Raw genomic sequence first — 7,925 nt, 5'->3', positions numbered from 1 at the left:
AGATTAGGGTTCTTGAGTGAATTCCGGGGTTTTTAATTTACTCTTGTAATCTCTATAGTTTTTCATTCTCCATCGTTAAAATTGATTAGTGTATGTAATCAAGAACTAATCAATACAATTGTCTTCATTCATTAGGTGGGTTTTATAGTCTAATATCAATTTGATATTAGGATTTTCCCACCTTCCAATTCTTGGTGTGTTTGTTTGTTTTTCTTTACATTTTGCAATATTTCTTATTCTTTATAGTTAGATCTTCATTGAAAGAACATTTGCTCTAACAGTTTCCGACATTTAATTAGAGAGATGCATGTTTAGCAAGTTCATCTTCCAACAACTTCCACAAAAAGCATTATATAATAGAGGACAACAATCCAACTTCATCTGGCTAGGCAAGGGTGATACAGTCTACAGGCTTTTGTCACCTACATTCGCTATTAGATCATGAAGCATGTATTGGTTACAACAAATTCAGATACTAAACTGCATATGATTAGAAAAATTAAGATCACCATCATTACTGACTATAAGTAACTCACTCGGCCTAAACGTTCACTATAAGGTACACCGTAGTACAGTAAGATAGTGATTCTATCACCATCTAGTATGTCCAAGCCAAACCATTTAACCTGGAACAGCATGTGCAACTAAAACATTCATTAGTCCTAGATCAGCAACCTCTTATACCATTCCAATCTTTTCTTTATTTGTTCTACCACCTTGCTAAGAATAGAATTTCACCTCCTGAGCATGTTCCCAAATCAAAACCAATCAAATAAAGCAAGATCCTAATCCCTAATTAGTCATTATGTGCGCGATTGCCCGAATCAGAGACATTAAACACAAATTTTCTACAACCAAATTGACCAACCAACACTGCACTGTACTACAAAATTATTTAAAGAGCAAGTTGATTGATAGATCATTATATAAAATCCTAATTAATCCAAATTCCTGAATTTCAGATCTCACAATCAGCATTAATGCTAGACACACCAAAGTATAAACTATTTAATGCTAAAAATTCAACAAGGCAATTAAATAAGAATACTCTGACAATGAAGTTGAAAATCCCTAATATCACTTAAACTAACCCAGCTCAGCAAATAACCACTCCCTTCAATTGATCATATATATATATATAGCATTTTGGACAACTCTTGCCGAAAAAAATCACACCAATAAAACCCTTCAACAAAATTGCAATATTTTCAAAACCCTATTAAACCTCTTTGCAAATAAACATAATTCAAACTGTAACATACAAGAAAATGAGTATAATCAATGTCAAATTTCAAAATTTCTAGCAAAACAATCATTTATTACTATCTAATTCTTCTAAAGTTCCAAATATGAGTGAAATTAATGAACTATTTTCATAAAAAAAAATTAAGAGTCAAGCTGTAACTAAGGATCAAACTGAGCAACGTAAATAGAAGGAAATTTTGTTCCAAATGCAAAATCATACCTTCTGGGAATCCAATTTTGAATTGCTGTTTGGGAAATAAATCTTTGATTATGCAGGAATTGCGGGAAACTCTGATGGAAATATTATGCAATTGCGGGAAGTAAACTGGACAGAGGAAAGAGAATCCGAATTGACGGTGTAACAGTACAACAGTCAACACTTTTCAGAACTTCAGTGCTTTAGGGCCTTAGGCGGTCCATTATTCTCTCGGGCTAGTGGAGTACTTGACCCGATTTTTGAGTACATGAAATGACATCACAAAAACTTGGACGAGTCAATTTGGATTGGACCAATTCACGTGTGTAATAATATTATAATTTTTATAATATTTATCAATTTTGACCTTAAAGTTATTAATTTTGAAAAATAAGACCTTTAATTGTCAAAATTGGTACATTTAAGATCAAAATTGAAAATACCCAGAAAACACAAAAAATGTCCAAAACTAGCTGAATGACATTGCCCAAATTTTTACTTTATGCCCCATCCATTTTGCATTAATTGTCAGTTTGATCTATTCTACTTATTTTGTATTTTTTAAATTTTTAGACAATAATTCACTATTTATTTTGTACTTTTTTATTTTTATTTTTATTTTGCCCAAAGTGTCATTTTTATTTTTAAATAACAATTCACAACTTTTTTTTTAATGTTATCAATACATTTTAAGTCTCTTTTAATTTCATCCACACAATTCATTCTCTTTTCATTTAATACTATTCATAAACAGTCGATCTCCTGAGAGACATCTTGCAGGCCCAACCCACAAAGCTTTTTAATGTTTTACAACCGTAACCTTTTCTAATTTTTTCCGTCAAAAAACGTTAATTTTTTTAAAATTAAAAAATAAAAGAAAAAGAAGAAAAGTTAACGATTTTGGACGAAAAAAATTAGAAAATGTTACGATTGTAAGACGCTCGATAACACGAGGTTACCATTAATAATCGAAAAAACATATGGGTACCTTTGATAAAGTGCAAAAACTTAGGGGTACCATGTCTCTAGAGACCGTTTCTTTAAGAGACATATCTCAAGCTCGGCCCATTAAAGATTAATGTCTACTTACCGTATTCTTAATGTCTACTTACATTATCATTAATGCTTACTTACCATATTCTTAATGTCTACTTTCAATATCTTAAATATCTACTTACATTATTCTTAATACCTAATTATAATATTTTAAAAAATATATAATGGGTCGGCCCAATACATGGGTCAAACTACACAAATGGATTCCGTGAAATGACCCTACTATTTAGTATTGCAAATTTGCAACCTTGCAACCTCGATAAGTTGAATTAACCCAATATGTGTAACCCAGTTAGTTTAGTTGGGGCCTTGTGGCCCAATCTAAGATTTTTATGATTTCAAGTGTTTTTATTAAAACCTTAGATTTTTCTTTGTTCTTTGTATGTATGTGTGATTATGTTCAAACACACTTTTAAGGACATGTAAACCAAAGTTGCACATTGAGAGAGGAGACAAGCGAAATCAATAATAATCGTACATTTTAATTGAAAAAAGTACCTTCAACATACGTAGAAAGACAATAAAATCATGTGAATAATGTGAATATAAATATAAACGTAATATTATAGATGTCAGTTAGTTTAGTTGGTAAAGTCATATAAATAATAATACACCGATATTTATTACATAAGATCGATTAAATTTCAATAATATTTATTTAAAAAAAATGAAATCATCATTGTCTTACCCTAAATATGTCAACATTTTCATGCTTAATCCTAAAAAATAAAAAAATAAAAAAATTCATAAGCATTTTACTAACCAAATAACAAAAATCCTTATATCTCTAACTAAGTCTACATTAAATTTTATGTTAAAATGTTTCTTGAAATATTACATTCAAATACTTTTCTTAATTTCTTTTTTTAAGAGAACAAAAAATTTACCACAACATTAAATCTAAACACAAACTTACAAAATGGGTTTTTTTAAAAAAAAGAAGAAATTAATTGAAACTAATAAATTAATTATGCGACATCTCTATAAATCAAGGCTAAAGCACATTTAATTGAATTAGTAAATTATAAGCCAATTCTTTTACAAATAAAGGCTAGAGCATATTTGACTAAGATCATCCTTAATGATGTTAGTATGTTACTCATACATAGAGATATAATAATGTTTTTTAAATATAATTAATGGAAAATCGAATTTTGTTTCATTTGAAATATGTATCACTCTTCTTAGAATGTATCTATATTCGATTCTCACTAGTCTCTTTGACTTTCTCTTTTTTTCAGCCTACTTTATAAGTTGTAACTCTAAAAAATAATAGTATTGAATTAGAAAAAAGGCTATTACTACCAATTCATTCACCCTAGATCATAACGTTCTTATTAGGTTTATATTTGATATTTTAAGTAAAAATCTCATAAAAATATAATCATTAATATTTCGTTCAGCCCATCTAGTATGAGACCATTTTATGGTGGGACAACCTCAAAATATAAAGCTCATAAGCTAAAAATTTCTATTATTAGACTATTTAACCTAAGTATAAGACACATATCACAATGACACCGTTTCAGAAAATTTTGAATATTTCTTTATGCAACATTGAAACACTAAAATGTGTAATTGTTATTTTTAGAAAATATACTACTACATAACGAATCCAGTCATCTTCATATCACACCTCAATAGTCGGCGCTCAATACAACAGAAAATTATATATATATATATATATATATATATATATATATATATAGCTCAATACAACAGAAAATTATATATATATATATATATATATATATATATATATATATATATATATATATATATATATATATATATATATGAATGTTTTTCTTACCTTAAAATTAAATACTCCCTATCTAAAAAAAAAACACTTAAGAGATGAGATAAATTTAGTATTTCAAATTTGATTTAATTTAAAAACTAATAAAAAAGGAGATGATGAAAATAAGACCTTAAATTAACAAACTTTTATATTAGTAAAATCAAAAAAATATGATTGTTTTTAAAAAAGCATTATCTGTTTTATTTTTAGGAAAATAAAAATTTGAAGATTTCACTTTTACCCTTTCACTTTTATCCTATCTAATACTCCATAAAAATCTCACCTTTTAATTGATATAAAAATTCTTATATTTATATTATTTATTTATCTATGTATTTTTTGTTACTTTCCATTAATTGAAATATGTTGTTTAATACTTTATATATAAATTTGATTAAGATTTTTAAAACATGTATAAATGATAAATATATCCATATGAGATCTTGTTAGATTCGTCTTAATATATACATTTTTATTATCAGCAGGTGTCCTGAGAGACCGTCTTTTTGAGAGACGTCCCTCAAGCCCAACCCATCAAAGCTTAATTAAACTAAAAATGATAATAGACTCACCAAATTAGGGTTGGTCTCTTAAAGAGATCATTTCTCACAATATTTTGTGTTTTATTATATATTTTTTATAATTTTATGATGTTTTAGAGATATTAAGACAAGAAAAACAAGATGTGTTTTAAAATTATGCTTAAGCTAAAAGTAAATGAGAAAAAAAAAACGTATGGAGTAGACAAGAAGAAGAATTTGAATATAGATATACAATCTTAAAAATACAACAAAAATTAAAAAAAGTATTTAAATATAAAAATAATAATATAAAATTAATTTTGTATACATTAATTGATAATGTGATTTTTATCATCCGAAAAGATAAATACAGGAATCTTTAATTTTAATTTTCCTATTTTTAAAATTAAGGGGGTGTTAAAATGAAAAGTAGACAGATTGGGATGAATAATAAGTGGGCCAGTGTGAGAGAGAAACACATGATGATACCCAACCATATAAAGCATCTCAAGGGGCCCATTATTTCGCTGCTTTACATAATTTTTATAATAATAAATAATAATGCAAAAAAATAATTCATGGTCCACCAGCTCATTTCTCAAATTAGCTGCCGAACAAAAAAATTAATAAAGTTATTGGGAGCCTTCAGAAGCTGCCAAAAGTTGACCATTTATCTATTCACATAATTTTTTATTCTCATCACCGACCCAAAAAAACCTCTGATTTTTCATGCCAACTTATATTTTAAGTTAATAATTTTTAATTCATCATAAATATAATTAATAATAATAATAATAATAATAAGTCATCAAATTGTGGATGATACTGTTGACTGATAGCTCTTGAGTCTTGATGATGTATTACCAACTGCCTTGTACTACAAGTTTCCTATTCATTGATAATACTCTACTCCTTTCATCCTATTTATTTATCATTGAAAAGATGTTATATTAGAGTTTGAATTTTTAAATTATAATATTACTAAGATTGAGGGTATAAACTCTTATGATAAATAAATTACACTTTCAATGAATTAATGTTTTTAGAAGATAATAAGCCAATAAAAATGACGCAAAGATTTAACGAGGTTCACCCAATTTAGACTACGTCCTCCAGTGTGTAGTATCTCACTTATATTATCATAAAGGAGTTCAAAGAACTCTTAAATGGAGAATTACAATAGAGAAGAGATTTGGCTTTGTGTTTAGGCTTGCGGTAATTTTGTGGATATGTTACAATGGCATATGAGACCTCTATTTATAAAGGTTTGTAAATTAATAAGTATTACACAATTAAGGCCAATGATTAATATACAATAAACAACTTCAAGGGACATCAAGAGTCAAAAACTAAATTCAATGCTCAATCAAAGACAATGCTTCATTACTTAGATGTCTCATACAAGAATCTTAACCTTTTAGTCTTCTTATTAACTATCATTCATCATGCTATAATTCATCTTCATTACACTCATGTTTAAATCTCTTATTAAATGCCTCATAACTTCATGCATTTAACACGCACTTAAACTCCACATTTAACATACACATTAAGACTCACACTTCATTGCCCATAAGATTTCACTTCTATGCACTCACTAATGCATAGTCATGAATGGTGCACTCAAGTTACCAATTAACACTTTTGTAATTTTATTTCGTCCAATTTATTTTACATTATTTTTAATTTATAAAATGACTTACTACTTCTTTTCTTTTTTAATTTCATTGTACTATTTAACAAAGATACGTGGCCTTTTAGGCTTTGTATAAAATGATGATCAAAAGAAATACTATATTCACCTATTTTATACGTCTAGATAATGAGAATTTTCTATACGAAAAAAAAGAAAAAATAAATTCTTTAGTAATTGGTGAAAATCTAACTAATAAATTATTAAATAAATAAAAGGCGCAAAAATTTACAATTTTTTTATAATAAATAAAAATTAACTTAGATGATTCAATATGTGAAATTAATACTCATACTAAGTTTAAGATTGAATCATATTTACATAACTATTTTTTTTTTTCAAAAATAGTAACTTAAAAATAATTTAAAATTAGAAAAGAGAAATTTAAATTTGATTTTTGACGTATACATTGAAAATAAAATATATTCATGTGAGATTTTGTTAAATTCGTCCTGATGCAAATAATTTTAATTTATAATTTTTATAATTTTTTATGATGCAGACTAAGAGATACCAGAACTCTAATAAAATACGTCCAAAAAGTAAGAAGGACAAACAAAAAGAAACATGAGTATAACTTAAAAGAAGTAAAAATCTAGATAAGAGTAACAATTACAATAAGAAAAAAATTACAAAAATCACCAAATAATTGATGATGACAATGATAAATATTATGTATGGCATGTTATCAATAAACAATTATAAGATAATATCATAATATTCCCAAGACATTCAATATATCAATCAAAATTTATCTTGATCTTATATATCTCTATAAAAATAAGTAGCTAAGATAAAAAAAAATTATAGATGAGATTAAAAATGGAAATGAAAATATCTTTTAAAAAAGAAAAAAAAAATTGAATTTGACAAACTAAAATAGAAACACAAATCCTCAAGTAAAACGATCTTACTGTGAGACCATCTCTATTGAGTTAGGTCAACTACACTTACCGCTTGAGGTGATCACTTTCAGTTTTAATATGATCATTTTTATAGTCTTAGAGTGATCACATATAATCTTAAAGTGATCAATTATAATCTTAAAATGATTAATTAGAAAAATAGGCTAATTATATGAACTTGTTTCGTGATGAGATGGTCTCATACAAAACTTGTTTTAGTATTCTCTTTCTCCCATCCCCATTTAATTGGTACAAATGATTTTTGTGTTCGGATATAATTTGGTATATTAATTGAAACATAAAGCAATTAATTTTCTTTATATTTGGAAATTAATATTTACTTTTTGCATATAGAATATTTTAATATTCCACTCTTACCATTTTAATTCTAATAAAGTTTACTTTTACCATTTTCATTTACTTTCAATTTAATTTTTTTTTAGTTTTTTTAAGGAAACTGCCGTGAATAATCTCCACAATTAATTATTTTTAAATAATCTAACTTTTG

The 7,925-nt window shown here is 26.4% G+C and overlaps 1 long non-coding RNA gene across 2 annotated transcripts in view; it reads right to left on the bottom strand.

Annotated features, from left to right (window-relative positions):
• The window catches only part of LOC130798497 (uncharacterized), an 8,942-nt gene extending 7,310 nt beyond the window's left edge, over positions 1-1,632 (bottom strand). The window contains exon 1 of one of the 2 annotated variants that reach the window (XR_009039059.1): positions 1,466-1,632. This is a non-coding gene — a long non-coding RNA (uncharacterized LOC130798497). The remainder of the gene's footprint in view (positions 1-1,465) is intronic. The other variant, XR_009039060.1, reaches the window with a different exon arrangement.
• Between the last annotated feature and the right edge of the window lie 6,293 nt (positions 1,633-7,925).

This window comes from Amaranthus tricolor, chromosome 13, assembly GCF_026212465.1.
Source record: "Amaranthus tricolor cultivar Red isolate AtriRed21 chromosome 13, ASM2621246v1, whole genome shotgun sequence".
Classification (NCBI taxonomy): Eukaryota; Viridiplantae; Streptophyta; class Magnoliopsida; order Caryophyllales; family Amaranthaceae; genus Amaranthus; species Amaranthus tricolor.
Note: the sequence above shows the minus strand (reverse complement) of the source record. Positions and strands in the feature narration are given on the sequence as shown.